Source organism: Aquila chrysaetos, chromosome 13 (genome assembly GCF_900496995.4).
Source record: "Aquila chrysaetos chrysaetos chromosome 13, bAquChr1.4, whole genome shotgun sequence".
Lineage (NCBI taxonomy): Eukaryota > Metazoa > Chordata > Aves > Accipitriformes > Accipitridae > Aquila > Aquila chrysaetos.
Window position 1 is genome coordinate 36,623,250 of NC_044016.1, and position 21,680 is coordinate 36,644,929.

Below are 21,680 nucleotides of genomic sequence, written 5' to 3' on the forward strand. Positions count from 1 at the left end.
GGGGTGACCTGGGCAATTAACGCCCCTCATCTACGTGCCGGGAGGCATTCGGACGCGGACCCTGCTCTGCTCTCCCACCTCTTTCACCCCCGTGCGACCTTCTGGCAGGAAAATGGAGCCACTCCTGCTTTTTGCGCCGGCGAGACCTGGCGAGTTGGCGTTGCGGGCTCTGCCACTCACCTCTCCCGCCTCGGGGCTGCGGGACGATACTCGGAGCGGTGACAGCGTTGCCCGTGATGGATACACCGTGGTCTTTAGTTACAGTCCAGGCGACTGAACGCTTCAGTCGATTCCTTCGAGTTAAAATCTGGCTGAGGAGGAAAGAAAGACGTACAGTAAATGGCCCCTGTACAGGCAGGAATTGGCTTTTAAATGGAGGGAGCGAAGGATACAGCATCAGAGGGGAAAGCAGACTGACCTGACTTCATAGCAAGTGTTTAACAAAACACCTGATATGAAATTGTCCCACTAGGTGATCCCATCCAGGACTGGGAAGCACATGGCCCAGGCCAAATACAGCCTTGTAGCTCCAGTTCGTATAGCTGGTGGATGCACGAGTTCAATTTTTGTGCTATTATTGGGCATTGCTAAGGTGTCTGTTCATACACAACGTGCCAAGTGTCTTTGAGAGGCAGCCCTAATCCCCAGCAAGCAAGGAGTCACCCACACACGGTCAATCCCCCAGATCTTTCCTGTATTAGGACATCCTTAGTTTGGGAGAAAGACGAGGTCTCCGGCTCCCGAAATAGCAGGCAGAACACAGGCTGTGTCTTCTGAGCTAGGCACCAGCAGGATGGGGTGGACCTAGAGGTAGCTGAGGGCTGGCTCCATTTGTCTCAGTACTTTAAATTTAGGGATATTACTATCTTCATATCACCATATGTCAAGCATTGCCATATCTGACACCATTAATACAACACCTCGCTATCACATGGGCACCGGGGGATTCCCCAGGGAAGGGCTTTCTCCCTCTTACACCTCCCGTTGCCTGTTTTTGCCTTCACTCGTCGTCTCTGCCCTGCCTGCGAGATTGACTGAAAATACTTGTGGCTCCTGCTCTGTCTCACTAGAAGGAAACCTGTGAGTTAATTTCACTTAATTACTATCCTGGTGCTCTAAAAGCCCACACAGGACCTTCCAGGGGTTCCTTCTGCAAAGCTCCCTCCTGGAGAGCAGGAACCTGGTCCCAAGCGGAGCCCTGTGCGGAGCCCCGAGGCCTTGGAGGGGACGCAGGAGGGACAACCTGCTCCAGGGCTGTTGGACCCTGGGCAGGACAGGGCGGATTGCCACGCCGCCGTGCTGCAAAAGCAACAAGCAGGAGACCAGGAGATAAATAACTCCAGTTTGCTGGAGGAGAAGAGCCTCTGCCCATCGACCGGCTGGAGAAATGATGGGGCAGCGGTGGGCGAGGGCGCCTGGGAACCCGAGGGGTCCAGATGTCGGTAAATCAAAAGAGAGCCTTATCCCTCTAACCTGCTGCGAGAGGGGAAGCTGCGAATGGGCAAATACATACGTGTGTGTATGTGTACACACATATATATACACACGCAACAAAGCAGATTCTATAAATCAGCACTATCCCTGGCTTTCCTTTTTTTTTTTTTTTTTTTGACACAATAAATCTTTTTCTTTTTTTTTTTTTTTAAACTCGTGGTAGCGATTGCATCATCTCCCTTTCGCTTCCTTCCCCACCCCGCCCCTAGAACAGCACAGATTAAGATAAAGTGATAGTGCTGTGTCAAAGAGTGCTTTACTGCCACACTTGGGATAGAAGAGGAGAGGTTAATTTATCATCGCTGGGGAGAACTGACAGAAGAGAGATATACTACCGAAGGGGGATTTAGCACAGGGCCAAGAAACTTCACACTATTTTTACCATCTGTCACATGCTCTAATAAAGCAGGACAAAATATGAAGAAAGGAAAAATGAACTATCAAACACTGATGTAATGCAGCCCATAAATCTAATTTAATTACTTTGCATGGAGACAGGTCCTCGAGTCCGTGTGAATATACTGGATTTTCTTGGCAACTTAACAACTAAGTGTTTTAATAACATCACACTATAATTTATTCTGCTTGAAACACAAAACCTCTTTTGTGCAAGTTTCTTTTTTTTTTTTTTGTGAGAACTGTTAATTTTTCCTGCTAATGTCAAAACTGGCATAAATTCACATGTGAACTTGAAGCCTGACTGTGAAAAAAGGCGGAGGTTAGCGAACGCCTTTTTATTGTTCATTGCTTTATGTGTGTGCTTGTGTGTGCATACATGGGGGGCTGTGCACGCCGGAGAAATAATTGGGCCTGTTGATGACTTAGGTGAAGAGAGTTGTCTGGGTAATTAGATTTTAATATCATGACAAAAGAGTGGGGGAGGGAGAAGTGGGTGTTGGCCAAAAACCAAAAAGTAGAGGAACGAAAAAGACAACAAAAGCCTGTTTTTGTAAAAGGCAGAAGAGGAGGATGAAGGGCTGGGGGAGCGCTGCCCAGGCCAGCCTGCCCGGGCAAAGGGTCTGCAGGGGCAGGGACCTGCGGGGACCAGGGAGCAAATCAAAAAAAGTAGAATTATTATTCAATATGTGTTCCTGTGAATCCGGATGCAGTTACAGAAATTATTGCTAATAATGAAAGCTATATATCAAAGGTTATAAAATTCCTGTATGCTGGGACACTATTTTTCTAGGCTTTGTTCTGAACCATTAAAGATGACATATTGAGTTTGTGTGCCTCTGTGTTTAGTAAGAGACATTTAAATCTGATTTTAACCTAAACTGGCAATTTTGACATTTGTCTCTGGTCTTTAAAGTAGGAGCTATGATGCCACCGAGCGGGGGGCGGCGGGCTGCCCCCACCCAGCCTCCATGACCTCACGCAGGAGGGAAGGAGTGAGCAGGTAATTAATTTGTTAGATCATCAGTGATTCATGTAAAATGAAACCATCAGTCTCTGTACAATTCTCCCTGGGAGGAAAAGAAAAAAAAAAAAAAGAGAAAAAAAGGAAAAGAGGAAGGAAAAGAAACGTCTTGTGCTGAAGAGGCCGGGGAGCCTGCATCGAGAGCAGAGGGAGCGTGATGGGTGTGCAAAGCCTCACCTGCAGACCCCGGCCGCATTTCTTTGAGGCCGCGCTGGGACGGGGTCCCCTGGCCGATGTGCACCCACAGCCCCACGCGCTCGCGGGGGAGCCGGCGGCGTGCGTGGTCCTGCCCCCTCCCAGCACTGCAGCATCCCCCGGGGAAGTGGGATTGTCCCCGTGGGTAGGTCCAGCCACTTGTACAGGATCAGAGAATCAAATAATTCCTGCCTCAGGGTCTCACCTCTGCCTGCGCAAAGTTTATTTAATGTTAAAACTCTGGGGGCTGCGCAGAGCCTGGGCTCAGAGTGTGGAAAAGGCAGTGCCCTGCATCCCGCCCCCCCGCACTTGCTGCCCTTCAGGCACCCTCCTTTCCCATCTCACTGCTAAACAGTCCTTTAGAAAGGGGGGAAGCTGAGGAGAAAAGACAAGGTAGGGGCATTTTTTGAGGCACAATTTGAATTTCTTCTCCCCTTGCAGAAGGGCCATTTAAGCGGGGGGAGGCGAAAGGATGATGTCCCCAGCCAAGGACCCGTCCTCCCGGGATTTGCAGCGCGGGCGCTGGGAGGACGCTGGCAGGTGAACGGTTCACCCGTCCCCACGCGGGGCGTCGTGATTTAACGGCCGGAGCTTTGTTCAGAGCTGTTTTATCACACACACACAGTCAAAACGTCAGATGATTTATGCGACCGAGCGTGCTGACCTGGCCTTCCCGGCTGTATTTAACGCAAGAGAGGAGCCTTGCCATGAACCGAGCTGCCTTCCCCGTGCTCCTGCGGGACGCTGGCCGGACACCATGGCTGCTTGTCCCCTGTCCCCATCCCTGGGGAGCCGCAGCCGGGGCAGGTCCGGCCTCAGGCTCGCACGCTTAGGTGCGGGAGACAAGGATGCTCAGGAGCCAGATTCTGCAGAATTGGGATTTTGCTTTGACTCTGGGCGGCAAGGCTTCTCTGAAACTTCGCCCAAAACTTGCCTGAACTCAGAGCACTTTTTGTGCAATCATTGATTTTTTCAACACTGGAAATTTTAAATAATGCAAAAGAGGTTTCCCCCCCCTAGAGCTCCTGCTGCAGCAAATCCATTCGACTCTGTTGTAGCACCTCAAGGGAGGAAAGTGAGCGTTTAAAACCAGACAAGTGTGGCAGAAGATACTGCTTTGGGGGGTACGGAAAGATACTACTCACACATTACTTGCTCAAGGATCAGAAATCTAAAAATTCAGGAATCTGTAGGTGCTGTGGCCCTCTGCACGTGGGAGTCAGCCCCGGCGTGGACCTTCCTGGGGTCTGGGCACCGCTCTAGGTGGGTACTGGATACCGAGAGCCCTTCACCTTCCCATCTGGGCTGTCGGTAACAGGCTCTCGCCTTCCCAGCGTCACCGAGGGCCCGCTGTAATAGATGCTACATAAATGTAGAACAAACCGCAAATCCTTTTAAGTCCAAATAATCTTCTCCAAACCCAGCATCCCACCAGCTATATTGAAAGAGAAAAACTGTGGCTGAAAACTCAATATTACTAAACCAGGGGTTTGCTGGGAGACTGGGAGATGTTTGCTTAGCACGTGGATGTATTAGCAAGCGAGACAGCGTTAAGCCCCTGCGGGTGCTGAGCTCGGCAGCGGGTCCCCAGGGCCCCGCTGCCCCCCAGGAGACCCCTCCGACGCGCAGAGGCTGTGCGCAGGGTGCTTCGGCTCTCCTTTTCTTAGTTACAACAGAGAAGAAGGGCAAATGCAATATGAACGGTGTGCTTCCACCCCAGACCGGGCTTTGGGATTTTTGCACGTGGGTGCCGGCAGGGGCACGAAGCGGGTGCCGGGGCAGGGATGGGACGCGGGGGTTCGTGTCCCCGGAGGAGCGAGGGTCCGGCCGCGAGGCACGGCTCCGCAGGTGGGACGGGAAACCCGACGCCCCAGCGCGGGCACAGCGCGGTGCCGCTTATGCCGGAGGAGATGCGCTGCAGGTTATTTTTGCCAGGAACTGCTTCGCTGCTGGCCCTGCTGCTGTAACCACTTACAAAGCCGATGACAGGCGGGGAATGACGGGGCTGCAGAAGGGTCTGCGCAGGGCTGGGGCTGGAGGGGTGCGTGGCACGAAGGCACGGTTCTAGGGCACCGTTTTCGGTGGAAGCCCAGTCTCCTACACAACCGAAGCCCTTTAACGGCTCCGGGGCATCTCGCCAGCAGTGCTGGAGCGGGCCGGCAGCTGTCTGCCGTCGGGTGTCGGTTCTGCGGTTCAGCCTGGAGACGTAGCCGTGCCGAAGAGGTGGCCTGGTCCCGGTGGGAGAAGGGCTGAGCTGGGGCACGGCACCCCCCTCACTGCCCAGGGCATCTCCGCCCCAGAGAGCTGTCACTGCAGGCACCGCAAGAGGAGCGACCAGGTGATTTATTGCATGAGGGCATTTGCGTCCTGTAGCTAATTAATCCATGCGCTGGGGGGGTTCCTCTTATAGCACAGGAGTCTCAGATAGCCCAACCCAGGAATCATTTATTTCTTTTTCTAATCGAAATTTTAGGAGAGAACATGGCCTGTCCCAAGCTCGTTGAAACGGAGCTACCAGGTCCTGAAAGAGTGTCACCTGTCACCTGAGCAGGCTTCTTCAATTCCAATAAACTGATGCTTCTCCGCATCGCGTCTATTTGGGAATACATTCTGCAGGCAGCTCTGGGGTAATGCCCTGTTGCCCGTTCGGCCCAGGGCAGTGGCGGCTCCCAGCTCTGCTCTTGGCTCTGCCCTACCCTGGGCAAATAATTGCCCCTTTCCCCTCCTCCCTACTCCTGTCCCCCGCCCCATGTTTTAGGTCTGTCTCCTGGTGGGGAGATCTTTCAGTCTGCATGTGTATCTACCTGGCAGAAGAGGATCCAGGTCTCTTTGGGGGGTCTTTAAAAGGCAGTGCAGTGCAAATCCTATGAACTAGTTCCAGACTACTCAAATGCATCACAAGACAGTGGGAAGGATAGCAAAACTGCAGTCAAAGGGACTCTGCAATCTACTTTCCAAATATATTCCTATTGCAGAAAAAGATTTTGTATAATACACTAGGCATTATATGGTTGCAGAAATATGCACACCTTCAAATACATTGTTCAAGAGATTGGAATTTATTTCCCTCTATTTCCAATGTCCCTCTCCCCCCTTTCTTTTTCCTGTGTTGGAGATAATGAAAACCCTGGTATTTAAATTCAGTTGCAGCTCCTAGCCGCACAGATTGATTGCTTAGAAAAAAAAAATATATATAAAAAACCCCTCAGAGCATGTATGCATAAACTAGATGGTAGATTAGGTTACTGGGAGAGGAAACGTACAAATGTACCGGGAGTGTACCTTTTGCAAGAAGATTAACTGATGGTAGCAGCAAGTTGCTGATGAAGGCAGTTTGTGTAAGAGCAGACCCTGACTATTGAGGCTCATCAGTCATCGCTGTCAGCGTCTGCTGCCTTCCCCCGGCGCAGGCGGCCAGGCCAGTGCGTGGAGCGGCTCGCGGCGCTGCGCGGGCACGGGGGGCACGCACCCGCAGACGGCACACGTGGGGCAGCCGGTGCTGGCGAGTCTCTTCATCGGATTTGTCTTGCTTTCAGGCTGCCGGGGATATTTAACGCTGTCTAGGCGAAGCCCGTGAATGCGCAGAAGGCTGCCGTGATTTGAGCCCGGCAAACGAAGGATTAAGCAGACTAAAATAGGGCATAAATCTTGGTTTCCCGTCAAGCTTTGCAGCAACCCGGACCCAGTGTGAATTTCCCCACAGCCGCTGTTTGGGAACATGGAAAGATTTACAAATGAAGCCCTTGAACGTGGCTTTGAAAAAAAACCTCCTCGTTCTCTCGCCTTTCCCATGGCGGCGGGTCTGCAGCCACCTGCTGCTCCGGGGCCCGGCCAGCGCCGTGCTCGCAGGCGAAATCCACCGCCGGGGCGGCTGCCATCTAACCAGCTGCCTCTCCTCCAGCGCAGCCCCCGGGAGCCGCCGGCGCTGCCGCCAGCCCGGTGGGAAAAGGAGGCGGTTCGGGTCAAGGAGGTGCGCAAGGAGCCGGAGGGTGGCAGGACATCCAGGCTGTCCCCCCCCCGGAGCTGCAGTCGGAAAGTGCTTCGTAGCGCACCCGTCCTCTCATCGCTCCCGCATACCTTCACTGTTGTTTCTTGAGACCTGCAAAACGGGGTGTCTCCAGGTGCTGGGGAATGCGCTGAAGCCAGAGGAAAGTAAATTAATTTATGGGCTTACTAAGAGCAGGGATGGAAAATGCCTCAGCTCATGCTTGAGCTGAGGCTGACTTGTTGCTGTTGTAACAGCGCTGGCATCCTCAGCTGCACAGCCTTTAAAGCAAAGATACCCCGAGACGTTGCCAGGAAAGAGGAAGAGGATGAATTTCCACCGGGAGCTTCTACAGCCGGTGGGTAAAGCAGGGAGAGCCTGAGGCATGGGCCAAACCAGAGCTGACACCTCTGGCAGGGACAAGGCAAACACGGCCAAGGCAACGCAAGAGGGAGCAAAGCACGGGGCACATCCAGCTGGAATGAGCAGGACTTCGCTGGGTAGACGGAGCTGATTGCTGCCGAAAAATCAGTTGGCAGCAGGAAATGAGTCGTGAGGTTGCGGAGGTCCTTGGGGAAAGCATCTCTCCTCCAGCAGCTCCCCTGGCCCCAGTGCCCGGCACTGTAAAGTGCTCGGGGACACACTTCTGCATGCAAGACACTGTAAAAATACTGATGCCTGGTAATTTCTGCATGGATTATTTCCGCACCTGGGATTCCTCTGTATGGTTTATTATAGCAGCAGGGCCGTGCCCTGCTGCCTCGAAGTGCTTCCCGAAGCGCAGGCTTCCCGAAGCACAGGCTTCGAGCCCAGGCTGGCGAGCAGCCGCCTGCGAGAGCGGCTCCTGCACATGGACATGTCTTGTGTCCCTCCTTCCCCCCCAGCCCGGTGCACGGACCCTCTCCAGCCCCGAGCTCTGCTCCAGAGTAAAACAGCAGCAATGACTTACTGTGAACTGGTTGGGACTACTCATAGTTTTGCCTGCATTTTCGCTAGTGTATACCCATGCCTTTTCCTTAAACAGGCGAGACATTTTGCTCCACACACACACACACAAGTTTTTACATGAGTTTCCTGAGTTCATGGATAAAGTCCAGAGCTGCCAAGCTCCCAGTACTTTGCCATGTCACACTAATAGCTTCCAGATCCCATCACATATTAAATTCATGCGGTTTCAGCGAAGCCATCTATTTAATGCAATTCGCTAAATGCCTGCGTAGCTCCGCTGACAGTGACATATTAGGTTTGCAGTCTTTTGCAATCTGATATCTCTGAATTTGCCACTGTACTAAAGATTTGATTAATGTGGTTCCATTTCAGTGCAGTAATTGGCTGCGACTGTTGTAGAAAATAATCAGGCTTTCATTCCTTACAACTGCATGGACATGCTAATGAGAGAGTGGGTTAATTAAGCCCCAGGCAGAAAGCGACAGTTACTGATGACTGTTATGACAAACCACCGACTCGGCATTTGGGAGCAGGACAGCAAATTTGCACTTTATGAAATTACAGGAAAACTGGGACATAAGGAATAAATAGTTACATCTGTTTGGTGAAAGGAAAAGAGCGAGAGAAGAGCGAGCGAGCGAGATTGTGTCGCTTTCTCAAATCAGGGCACAAACACACAGGAGAAAAGTTAGGAGCCCAGAAGCGCGGGGAAGGGAATAAACTTTTATTTTCTTTGCATGCACTTCACAGCTTCCCAGTGGGTTTAATCCATTGGCAGGGTGTGAAACATGGACACCCAGCGAAAGGATTTGCATCGCTGCGCTGTAGCCGAGAGACGCCAACGACTACTCCTCTGGCAGGCGGAGGCTGCAGCGATGGCCCAGAATAAATCACATTTCGCGAGACAACAACCAGCCCTCCTGCGGGCAGTAACGTGGGCGGCCCTGGGGAGCTGGGGGACGTGCTGCCCCAGCCCCTCGCCGGGGGTGCACCACTGCTGGACCTGAGCCCACCCTTCCCTGCAGTTACGGCTCTCCCTGGGGGGCAATTCCCCCCCCCAACTCCTGCTGGGGATTGCAAGCAATCGGGGTGGCGTGCGGCAGGGACAGCGCGAGATTTTTGGCTTCCTTAAAATGGCTGGGAGGAGGGGGAGGCTCTCCGAGGAGTGGGAGGGATAAAGCCAGAGCTGTGCCATGACATCAGCGCTGATGCAACACTTTGGAGGAACATCAATGCCTTCACAGAGCCCAACAAATCAAAGCCAGCCCCCAAGTGCTCCTCATGGAGCCAGGCAAGAAGTGACCAAACAGCACGGCCTTACTTGGAAGGCTCCTCCAGCTCCAGCTTTGCAATACTAATAAGTAATTTATAAGGATTAACTGGCAATTTTTTAAACTTTCTTTTTCATGCTAGGGATATTTTGCAACATAAGCACTGCCACCATATAACCAATGATTTAGCTGAGGGGTTTTATAGTCTGAAATGGCTTTAAAATTTGTTTGGAATTACCTTGAGTACATTTTAAACACTTAAATTGTCATCTTTGCATTTTGGACTATTCACGATGCACTATAGGATATTTTTTTTTACTCCATTAGATTGCAGAGTAACTCTTCCATTGTTTTACCAAGCCCTCCTGAAAACAAGCTGACAGCATATCCAAAGCATATTTTACTACATGAGCTCGACTACAGATACTGTGGGGGAAGGAGGGGTCTTTTGGCCATCACCCTCTCTGTCCATCGGCACACGTATATCTGCATCTGCCAGCCCGGGGCCGTACGTGGGAGCTGCTTCTCGCCTGAGCCTGACCCAGGGCAAGGCTGCGTTTGGCACAGTGGGTACCACCGGCGTACCCTCCCCGCGGCTGCCGGGCTCCGGGTTAGTGCCTGCGGCCGGGACACGGGACATCCAAATTCTCCCTGTAGAGGGGCCCGGGTCACCAACGGAGAAAGAGGTGTAAGCGCCCTCCATCCCATTGCCGTGGTCAGCAACACAGAAATATGAGTAAGTGTCCTCCATCCCATTGCAACCTCATGAGTGTCTTTGAGACGTTCAGACAAACGGGGCTTTTACAAACACATTCACAGGTGGGATTTCGGGCACATCCAGGGCCGGGAAGGCAAATACAGTCAGGGTTTACTTATGGGTCTCATTAAGGTTTGAGGATTATTTTGTGTTCTCTGCTGCCTTTTGAAAGCTGTTAGTTTTTACTGGGGGATCTGGCTCCCATCTTTCCACCGCCATGCCTCACCTTAGCCTCTCTCGCTCTGCCTCCCGCGCCAGCCCCGGCCGCTGTGTGCTCCTGCTGGGGGATCCCGGGGGTCCCCGCTTCGCCCGGACGGCTCCCGCCGGCTGCCAGGGGGTCCTGTGCGCTTTTATACCTGACAGGTCCTCGCCAAGGAGCCCCTAGAGGAGAAGCCGTAAAAATGTTTTATGTAGGAATAGGTTGGTTTCTGTGCAATAAAACCCGGAGCCATTGAAAAGCAAGCTCCTGTGTAATTACAAAGACAGAGGAGATCGCTTCCATATGTCTGAGTGGGTGTGAGGGGCCCCGAGCCCGCATCTGCTCTCTTTGTTCTGGTGGGGGAAAAGGGAGAGAAAGAAAGAGAAAACAGAAGACAGAAAAGGGAACCTGGGGTCTGCTGGAGAAAATGACCTCTCGCTAAACCCTGGCCAGGGCTGTCCTGGCTTTGAGGATCAAGGCACAGCAACATCTGGCCCCAGCCGAAAGCACACTTGATCAATAAATTGTGCTACCAGGCACAAAATCAGAGAGATCTGAGCGCCATTCATTAACGAGCTCGTTAAGTGATTGATATGCTTAATTTTCCTGTCAAACGCGGACTTCCCTTGTAAACATGTCAATTGAGAAAAGTTCAAGCTTGTCACTCGGATTTATGGCTGGAATAACATGTAGGTGGAAAAGAGCGATGCGTCCCCTGTGGCCCCTGTTGTTTCCTATTACATGTAGGGCCAACGAACCCAGGTGCTGCAGCGTCCTTCTTCTGCCCTCCTCCTCCTCCTCCTCCTCTCCTCCTCCCTGCCCACAGCTGAGATAACAAAAACAGACCGTCCCACTGGAAACGCACCAGAACTTGGCCCCAGCAACAATTAGCTGATTAATTTGTTCACCTTGATAAAGTGGAAGGAAGCCTTTAGCTTTAGGGTGCCTTTGATGGGCTGGTGTGGAAACCCAAATCCCACCTAGTTTTCCTTGCCTTAAATAACTGCGTGTTTAACTTAGTGCAATATCCACCATGAGATGGTTTTAGCCAGGATATTTAACTTAATACCAGACCCATGATTAGACATTTTTAGCCATTACAGCAAAGGCTGGCCTTTTTTTCCCCTCATGTTCTGCCCATTTTTCCTGCTCCCACTATTATCTCATGAGTAAGTCCCAGGCCCTGAATGCTGCCACAGGCTCGTGCGGGTGTAGAACCCGCCGGGCTGGTGCGTGGTGCCGGTGGTTGGGACCCCCAAACCCACAGCCCCCGCCTCGCACGCTCTGCCCCCCCTGAGCCCACGCAGCTCCCTGGGGCACAGCCTGCTGAAAGCAAACAGCCAGCAAGAGACCTGATTTCCCCCCCCCCCCCCCCCCCCCCCCCCCCCCCAGGGAACAAGACCCCCAAAGAGCTCCAGGCTCAGCGATCCCCATCACTGAAGCTGGGCTCCGTCTGCATCCCTGGGGTCTGGGAGTTCGGTCACCGCAGCCGAGCCCAGTGCGGGGTCACAGCTCCGTCCAGAGACCACCCCCCCGGCGATGTATAAACACAGGCAACATTGAAACATTTTGCTCAAAATCTTTGTTTTTAGGCAAAACACCGGGAGTGTTGTGTTTTGTTTTGTTCTGTAAGCATTGTGCAAAACAGTTTGGGTTTGTATTTGCTGAGACACAGAGGTGGAGGGAGAATGTGTGAAATCCAGGGGATGCCGCCCAGTTTTGTTTTGTCTGGGGGGACTTTCAGGGTGCTGCACTGCCTGGACAGGGAGCTCGAGGGCAGAGCAGCACAGATCGGGGTGGAAGAGGAGCACGGCACATCATCCCCACCCTGTCATCCTGTGCTCACTCAAATCCTGTCCTGGGAGACAGAAAAACACGTCTGATTTGAGCAACCTCAAATGACTTTATCCTCCAGCCCTCCTCTCCCGCTCTGCAATGAGCACCAGCCCCTCCGTTGCCCCCAGGGGTATTTTGAGGGTGGTGGGGAAGGTACAACGCCGCACCTCCCGGGAACGGGCACAGGCGCTGGGGCCGCAGCTCTTGGCAACGCGATGCCAGTGTGGGTGAGCACCGTTGCCCTGCCTTTCCCAGGGATCCCCTTCTGGGCTGGGCACAGCTATAAATAAGCTGTTTTGTGACTGATTCATTTTTATTTCTGTTAACTTTTATCACGAAATAGCAGTCATCGAATCGACACCTCAGTTCCCTTGAGCATATTCCCTCTGGTGTCATTTTTTGATAAATGCCAAGAACAGCCTAGCAGCAGGAGACCATTATCCTGTGACATGCTCCACTCTGCTCACATTATCTCTAAAATAACACGGATGCTCACACAAATCCCCGCAGCAGTTGTGACAGGGACCAGAGACAGACCCAGCCTGGCTGGACCGGGGCCGCAGCAAAGCAGCCGGCGAAGCTCAGCCGCCTCTTGCTTTTCCCAGCCAGGGTCCGTTTCAAAGCTGCCTGGCACCAGGGAGCAGTTTTGGCTGACAGTGGAGATAGTTAGAAAATGGTAACTCCTTCCTATAGAGGGGGAAAAAAAATTCAAAGTTTTTAGGTTTTGTATTTTCTACTTTATAATACATTTCAGGCAGATTCCTGCCTCCTCAGGGACTGGAAGAGCCTGAAGCATCGCAGAGATGATCAGCATCTCACTGCCAAAACCAGGACTTAAACTTCTCCCAGATTTTGGAGTAATCCCTCCTTCCCTTTTCCTTTTTTTTTCCAGTGACACCTGAAAGACCCCACAAACTTAGGAACAAAGAGCAAAAGGAGCGAGGGGAACACCAGACCCAAACCTAGCACCGTTCAAGTTTCACCTAATCCCCCAAATTCAGATTTTCTTTGTGTTTCTTAACGAGAATCAGGAAAGCTTGAAATTTAATTTGCTATGGAAATGTAATTTTCTGGGGGTGATGCAGGGATACTTTTTTTCATAGCAGAATCCTCAAAAAGCCTGTTAAAGCCAGCTAGAGATTAGGCATTTGGGGTGAGAGGCTGGAAGTGAGCGGATCATGGCAATTCAGCGTCCTTTCATCCTCGCTAATGGCTCACAGAAATTGGGGGCCGTGCACAGGGGAGGGAGCTGTGGTCAGGGGCTTCCCCGCATGGCTGGCAGCACAGCCAGCGCACTGCCTTTAGAGACGGGGAAAGAAACCCGAGGCAGAAATCCCCCCTCCTGCTCGTCTCCTGCATTTGCTCGATAAACACACTTGTCTTGAAGCGTGCAGGTTTCTGGGCACTCTCTGGGCAACAAGAGTCCGATCCTGTTCCCAGGGATTTGCCATCGTTTTGTGTCAACCTTGCACTATATCAGTATTTATTTTTGCTAATATGACACAATTAAAGGGTAATCGTATCTGTACCTTTCATATCGTGTCAGGCAAAATGAATGCTGTTAGAAGGATGATACTAACGTGACACGATAGGACATAGTTAACACGATGAAATGTTCAAATCATATTAATGTAAGAGAAGAAGGGAGGGAGAGCTTTGGCGTGTCTCACCCTTCTTGGGTGGCTCACTGCGGTGTCCGGGAGCCCGGGGCTCATCCCTGGAATCTTTGCTGCTTCCGACTTGAGCCAGTGCCTCTGCAAAGCACTGTGGGTGGCTGGGGCGGACGTGCCCAGGGCTGGGACAGTCATGGGTGACAGAAGAGGGAAAAAAAAACCTCATAAACCACAACTCCTACACCCACATCCCTCTGGGTGATGGCTCATGCGTCTCTGGCTGCTTCCCCTTGCTTTGCCCAGTCTCAGCTCTGAGCATCTCTGACACTTTGCACCCTCAGCAACCCTTTCCATCTAGAACTTTGAGGCATGGTGGCAAAACTTGGAAGAAATAATTAACAATTATTTCACAGGAGAAGGTTCCAGCTGGAGCAGTATCTGGTGGTTGAACATATATCTAACAAAGGATTGTTATTTAAGCAATAACCCTTGAGAAATTGGTCGTTACCAGCATTAAACGACTCAGCCCATTGCCAAGGATGGTTAACGCTCTAATAAACTGGTCATTAACTGCAGTAACAATGAATTTCGAGGGGATTATTGCTATTATAAACCTTAATCAATGGTTTATAACAGCAATAATGTGGTCCTTTCTTTTAATGGTAAGTAGTGCGGCATGAGCAGCCTGCTTGGAAATATTTTCAGTCTGGCTGATAAGACAAAAGCAGGCGTTAAAAGCCCTCCAACTCCAAACACTTTTGGGGAGGAAAAAAGGCCCAGCGAGATCTGCAGTGAGAGGCAGTGGGGTGGCCGTGGCCTTTGCAATAGGCGATTGTGCCATGGGGGGCACCGGGCTTGGCAGGACCCGTGCCGGCAGCGCGCATCCATGCTGACCAGCCATTCGGCGAACACGCTTTGCCTGACTTAAACCCTGACACCCAGCAGGATTTGAATTCATCGCACGCGTCCTCTGGTGAGGAGCGTCTCTGGGCAGCCATGGGAAGAGAGGATGCCTGGGGGAAAAGGACGGGAAGGGGGAGTCAGCCAGCACTGGACATGATGCACCCAGCCACGAATCTGCCAGAGTTCCCGTGGATAAGGACTCCGTCGCACACAGGGACCCTAGGGATGAGCAGCCGAAGCCTTAAAGAGTAAGATCCATCTCTACCTCCGCAAAAGAACCACAAATGTTATTATGGGTCATAAATTACCCCATCTCTTGAAACCCAACTGCTGTATGGTACTTGACACCGCAACCTTCTGCTGCATCCCCACAGCCTGAAAATGTCACAGGTCCCCTTTCCCTCTCCTTTCCCTGCTGCTTATCTGGAGACTCCCGCTACCGCCTTTTGTTTGCCATGTGAGACAGATATGTTGCTTATTTACAGTGTGAAAAAGCTGGGGAACAGGAAACGTTCATATTCAACCTGAGGTTGCAAAGAACTCAGGTTAATTAAGGAGATGAGGAAGAAGCCAGCGATGCTGGCGAGTCGGGCCAGAGAGCCCCAGACCTGGTGGATTTTCCGGAGGGGGTTTTGGGTGGGACCCCTTTTCTCCCACTTCGGGGATGGGCGAGTGTGGGCACCCAGGGGCAAGGAGCACAGAATTTTGGTATCTGGTATTTGGAGCACCTCTCTGCAGAGGGATAAGAAAGCAGCTCTGGCACACTCCCATCTTGTTTCGTGCCCTGTATCCCTTAAAAAATAATATATGGCAATATAATAAGGTAACAACCTGCTATCAGTGTCTTTCCAGAGGGTTTAAGAAGCATCCCCTTTTCTTGAGCGAGCAGAGCTAGACCGAAGGATGCTGGGTTGACAACTGCCCGGTCTGTGCTTCCTCCCCGAGGCGGGCTCCCAAGAAATCCCTTGTTGTGCCGAAACTTGCCTCCTCACCCCCATCCAGGGAATTATCTCCGCTTCTGTGTCGAGCAGTTGGGGGCTCAGGCACCTTTGCTCTCGCTTCAAAACTCTGGTAGATCCAGGGAGCTCCCAGGGGAGGGCAGGGCAATCTCCAGCGACTCGGGCTGCAAAGCCCCCAGCCAACGAGTGAGTTATAATTATGCTCTGACTTTAATGGAGATTTTCTCTCTTCTGTGCTTGTGATTTTTATGGCTCTTCGGAGCTGGTTCTCAAGCCCTGCTCTTATCTCTGCACTCCCTCAGCTAAGCTGGTTGTGGCTGCAGGAGCAAGGCATCATCCCGTATTAACCAGGGTGAAACCACGAGCAGTTTGGGGGCTTTGGCCGGTTTTGGCCAGTCTTCTGACGTCTTTTCCGACGTGGTCCCGCTCATCCCTCCTTTGGTTTGCTCGCCAGTGTCCCTCAGAGTGGAGGGGGTGGTTGGTGACTCTTCTCTCTGCACTTTTTTTCAGAACAAGGCTGCAATGGAATAAATTGGAAAGTTTACTTCATGTAGCATGGAAATAAAAAAGCTCATTCAGAAAGTTAATGATTTATTTTATAGTTTCATTATCAGGGTCACATTACTCAATAGCATTTCAAACATGTCATTTGTACAAACTATGGTAATTAAAATTTATAACGTACTTCATCAGCGGCATATGAATCTTTTAGCCAGCACTCTGCTGTCATATAAACAGTGTAATTTCAGCTGCAATTCACCCTTTATTGGCTCTCATTTGTGATTTAACAGCCATCAATGACTGTGCTATAAAGAATAAATTAACCATCCGTAAACCTTATGATGACAGGGACAGTCAAACAGACTTAAACTGCCTCCACCAGACTCTGGTTAGCCAACAGAGATCAGACCCAGGAGGTGCTGGTGCAAAGGCGCGATTGCTCCCATCACCAGGGTGCCGGGCATGACGCACATCACCGCAAGGTCCGTGAGCGGCTTCCGAAATGGAGCTTTTTCTCAGTGCTGCCCACAGGGCCTGGCCGGAGGATGCCTCCCCTCGTGCAAGCGCTTTCTTGCCTCGGAGGAGGAGTTTCAGCCACTAACAGCTTTAAAACCCCCTCGCCATCCCTCTCGCTGCAGCGCCGTCCCGAGATGCGGCCGCAAGATCCCCGCGCCGTCGCATCCCCGCACCTATCGCTGCGACCCCACGGTCCCTGCATCCTCCCCAGCCCCCTGGCAGAGCCGCAGCCCCCAGGGCCACCAGGTCCTTGTCCAGCACCCGGGGGGGGACCTGGGGGACTCAGCTGGAAATTCCCCAGAGTCCAGCACCTCTGTTCCCATGGCTAAACCCTACCCGTTGCTCCTGGAGAGCGGTAGTCAGCCCAGCGCGGGTAGGGAGGGCAAGGGGGAGACGGTGCAAACCCAAACCCCAGCACTTCCAGTCCCGGCAAGCTTTATGGACCTGAGAGCAGATCTACAATGAGCAATTTCTTAATCGGGGGCTCTTTGCAGCCAACAATTATCCAGCAGCTTATGTGCACCCATCTTTTGCAGAGGGAGCAATACATTTTAATGGGATCCCTCCTATGCTTAGAGCTGACACTGTACAAAGCTAATAAATGATATGGATTGGATTTGTTACTGAGACATCTCCAAGGAGCCTGGGTCATACAGGCCAATAAAATTGGCCTCATAAATTTACCCTGACACACAGGATTACTCCAGCATTGCTGAGGTCACCTTCCCACACTGATTTATTGCCAGCCCATGGGTTAATAATACTGTTTACGGGGTTGTTGTTTTCCCCTACACGTAGCAGATATTAATCAGTGCGTCCATGCCTTTTCGGTGCTCTGGGGGCGGGTGCAGCGCGGGGGAGATGCCGGGTGAGGACGTGGTGGGGAGGGTGAGCCTGATTTATTTTCTAGGCAAGAGTTTTTGTGTTTAAAAAATCTTCCGAAAGACCTCTGCGGGAGGAGGTAAACTTTTCCTTCACCAAGTCCCGAGGGCGCGGGGGCAGCATTGGAAGAGTTTTTGGTGGTTCCTTTTTCTGGGCAGCGTCTTTGGCACTTTGTGCTGTGCTTGTGCAGGTGCTGGGAACTTCTGATCCACGAGAGGGATTTCAACATTCAGAAAACTGTGATTCCCACTCAATTTGTTCCTCGGGGGAGTAAGCATCAGCACAGTGTCCCCTGCATGAGGGGAGCCACAGAGTGGGTGCAGCCGGGCCGCTGCCTCTTCTGGAGGGACAAGAAGGAGGGAAACTGGCCCAGATGTTAACGTGGAGGCAGCAATGGCACAGGCACAACACATCGAGGGTTTGCTGGGTGACGAAGAGGTACCTCCATTTCAGGTTACTCCTCGCCTGGGTGCCTAAGGTGTAAATTTAAGAGAGGCAGCTGGGTTGCAGAAAAGCCTGCAGACTTTTCCAAACCCCACTGAAGCTGCTGCAAAGAGTTTTGCTGCCTTCAGCGTGCCCAGGTGAAACACTACTCAGTGAGTACTTGTTTTGCAGGATTTCACTGTTTTGCTGCCAAATAAGTATTACTTGACATCTCCGGACGGGTGGTGCATAGCAAGCCCCAGCACTGGTGCAGGGCTGGAGCAGCAGAAAGCATCGGCCTGAACTCTCCCTCCCTTCGAACGCAACGGCAGCACTTAAAACTGAGACAGAGAGAAGCAAAGCATCCTTTCCTTGCCACAAATGTGCTTCAGAGAGCTACACAAATAAACATGTCTTAAAACTAACACAGCGGACTGTAAGCGTGTCAAGATTTCCCCAGGGACACTTCAGTCCCCAAATGCAGGAGGGATGGCTTCGTCCCCAGGGCTCCCCGCGGTTCCCTCCTTCTTCTCTCGACTTTCTGCCTTTGTCCTGGTAAAAAGCACTTTACAAACTGGCTTCCACCTCCAAGCTCCTGTCCGGGATGAAACCCAGCTTGAGAGAGGCCCCAGCACTGTCCCCTGCTGCACTTCAGATCGGCACTGGGATACACTCCGCTGAGACCAAGTGAGGGCAGACTCCCTCTGCCTGGCAGCATCAACGAGCTTTGCACCCTGGAGAAATTAAAATTTCCCTCAAGATCAGGCCAGACCAGTCTCTGCAACAGCGCCTGATTGCCAGAGATGCCATATGGCCTGTGCTCCTCTTCTGCCCCACTGAACCCCTGTTTTGATGGCTTAAATAGCCCCCAGGTTTTATGAAGGACTCTGCAGGGGGAATTTCATCCCCACTGTGTATCTGCTCCAGGGGAGTATAAAACCTCCCCTTCCCAGGCTGCTGAGGGCAAGGACCTCCTTCTCCTTCTCCACAGAAGAGCTTCTGTGTGTCTAAATTCATTTAGAAGGGAGGAGGGAAGAGAAAGGCAAATAAAGATAGCAAATTCTTTGCCCAAACAGAGCGACCGGCAGTGTGCCGGAGCTGCCAGGCCAGTGGCCGCCTGGCAGGAAGGCAGCCACAAAAATGAAATGGGCGCTCCGGCATCTCTGAAGTTTATATGCTGGAATTTAGACAGAAAGCACAAATCACCGTAATCTCCCAGTGAAGAATCACTGGCCATGTCCCCCCGAGCACCTCGCCTGCCTGGAGAGGGAGGTGTTCAAATACAGCTCATGCCGCTGGGCAGCGGGGAAGAGCCTCCGTGCTGATGAGCCCTGGGGGCACTGGGATGAGCCCTGGGGGCACTGGGCAGTGGCTGGTACCCAGAGGACCCATGGGACAGCACTGCGGCCCCCCTGGGGACCAGCATCCCCCTCTCCGGGAGGGATTGTCGTGGACTCTGGATTTGCACATGCTTTGCAGAGCACTGCTCCTGCTTGGGCACACGCTGTTTTGGCCCATTCCATTGCTGCTGGGCTGGGAAGACGCCCGGCCTGCAGGCTCGCAGCTCAGCACGGGCATCCATCTCCTGTTGCAACAGCAATAAGACAGCCTCGTGCCAAGCTGAGCTGTCACTGCAGATGATGCTGAGGTAGAAATGAAGTGTAAGCGAAACCCAGACACTTGGTCTCATTACTCCCTCCCCCACATCCTCCTTTTTTAAAATCTGGGGGAAATGAGCTTCAAGTTAAAAATTCATCGAGAGCCCTGAGCAGCAAGAGCCGGGCGATAGCGAGGGCCGGGGGAAAGCACAGTGGTACCCGAAATGAAACTGAGTGGCGGAAATTGCTTAGACTTACAAAGAACAAACTCCACGATATGAATTATGGAGTATTAATTCCCAGCCAGCTTCAGCTCCACACTTAATGTCTTATTTCTATAGAAACTTGCTGAATGCAATAATACTACAGGACCAGGCTCTCTAGCCCAGCTTTCACTGAGCAGGCTTGGATTTAAACCAGCTACTTGAAAATGAAAAGCTCATGGTGTCGTTTCCCAGGCCCTGGTTCTACTCTCCTAGGACAGGCTGTGGCCCTGTTTCACAGCAGGCTGTACTCGATGCCCAGATGCTGCTTTTTCTTACAAACTTGCGTGCCTGTATGCCACACTAGCACGACACAAGAATAAGCCCATATATTCCATGAAAAAACATGGAAAAACACAGCCTAGAGAGTTGTCTTCTCTGCACCCCGGTTCCCTCTGTTGGCACTTCGGATTTCCCGTGTTTGCCGGTGCTTAAAACCCTGCAGCAAGAACTGCCTGCGTGGAGCAGCAGGAAGGTGAGGCAGGGCTGTGTGTCTGTGTGTGTCCCTCCGTCCCTGCTCGGGTGATGTTTTTGGAAGTCCTCTCTGTCCCTTTCTCCAGCTCGGGGAACAGCACCATGTGTTTACCATCCCGCAGCCAAGACCCGGGGCAGCCAGCCTTGCTCCTGCTGCTTCGTGTTATTTTCATCCTGCCGTAATCGGAGGGGACAGGTGAGATGTGCTTCAAAACACTGTAATCATATTTTAAATGGAAATGAAATGTGTGAATTAAATGTAAATTACGGCAGAATGGAAGGACAATCACTATTAGTTAAGGTCTGACACCTATTTTTGCAGACCTTTCCTAAATGCCACAACTTGTTTCTCCGCACTTGTGACGAGGACTTGTAATTACGTGGCAGCTGCTCCTGCAGCCGGGCGGATGGCGGGTACCGAGGGGGGCCTGTGTATTTTAAATAGCTATAGACTGCTTGTTGGTTCTGTGAAATTATGAAGCAGCAATGATATTTTTATTCAGGAGCCATGAAAATAAACCTTGGTGTTTTCCCCCTGAAAAGGTGAGGCTGTAATACAAAAGGACGTTTTTATAGAGTCAATTTATTTAAGGGTTCCCCCATTTGCTTTTATATTGGAAAAATATGTGCCCTGCCAATGAGCTGAAATTTCTTCTTTATCTTAAATCCCTACCCCACCTCCTCCGAGCCACTGGCTATTCCCGCAGCCTCGCCGTACCTCGAAGCCTCCCGACAAAGTCTCACTTCATTTTTCACAACAGGAAGCATCCACAGGCCCTCGCCAGTCACGGCACTGGTGTGTTAAACATGGTACATGCAGACAGGCAGAGACAGCCCCTGCCCTGTGGATGCTGCAAAGCAACGTGGCAGCCGAAGCAGCTTTATTATTCGGGAAGGGAAGGTGAGTCCCAGCGAGATCAGAAGTGACACTCTGGGTCTGTGGCACAGTCGAGGGACAGCCTCCCTGCCCAGGAGAAGTTGACTACAATAATGAGACAACTTACGTGCAGTGAAAATGGTACGTTGTGGGAAAAAATAGCGCTGAGCAGAAACTGGCGGCACGCCGCTCCTCGGGTGACATCTTTGTGATTCAGAGATTTCCTCCTGCGCCCGTTGTTCTGCCTGTCTCCCTGTAAAGATAAAACATTTACTGTTCTCATTATCACTGGGAACTTTTCAGCTAGGAAAAAAGAGAATCTTTGTCCTGAGGAAGCTGAAAGCTAAGTGCTGATTTAATCTATTATTAATACCTGGGGCTACTTGGCAAATTTTTTATTTTCAAGGTACTGGACAGTAAATAGTCAAATGAAAACTGATAGCTCTGAGACCCTGAACATATTGTTATGTTGCTCTGATGTGTGTGAGCTTAGGTGATGAAATGCCCAGCTCAGGGCATCACAGAGGGGGCACAAACGTCTTTATGGACTCTCAGACATTTAGCCA

General features: G+C 51.7%; 1 long non-coding RNA gene across 1 annotated transcript; it reads right to left on the reverse strand.

Annotated features, from left to right (window-relative positions):
- Positions 1-113: 113 nt before the first annotated feature.
- LOC115350488 lies at positions 114-21,354 on the reverse strand. Its single transcript, XR_003926458.1, has 4 exons — positions 21,242-21,354; positions 15,453-16,097; positions 10,297-10,451; positions 114-311 (listed from the first exon to the last, which is right to left on the reverse strand). It is a non-coding gene; the product is annotated as an uncharacterized LOC115350488 (long non-coding RNA).
- Between the last annotated feature and the right edge of the window lie 326 nt (positions 21,355-21,680).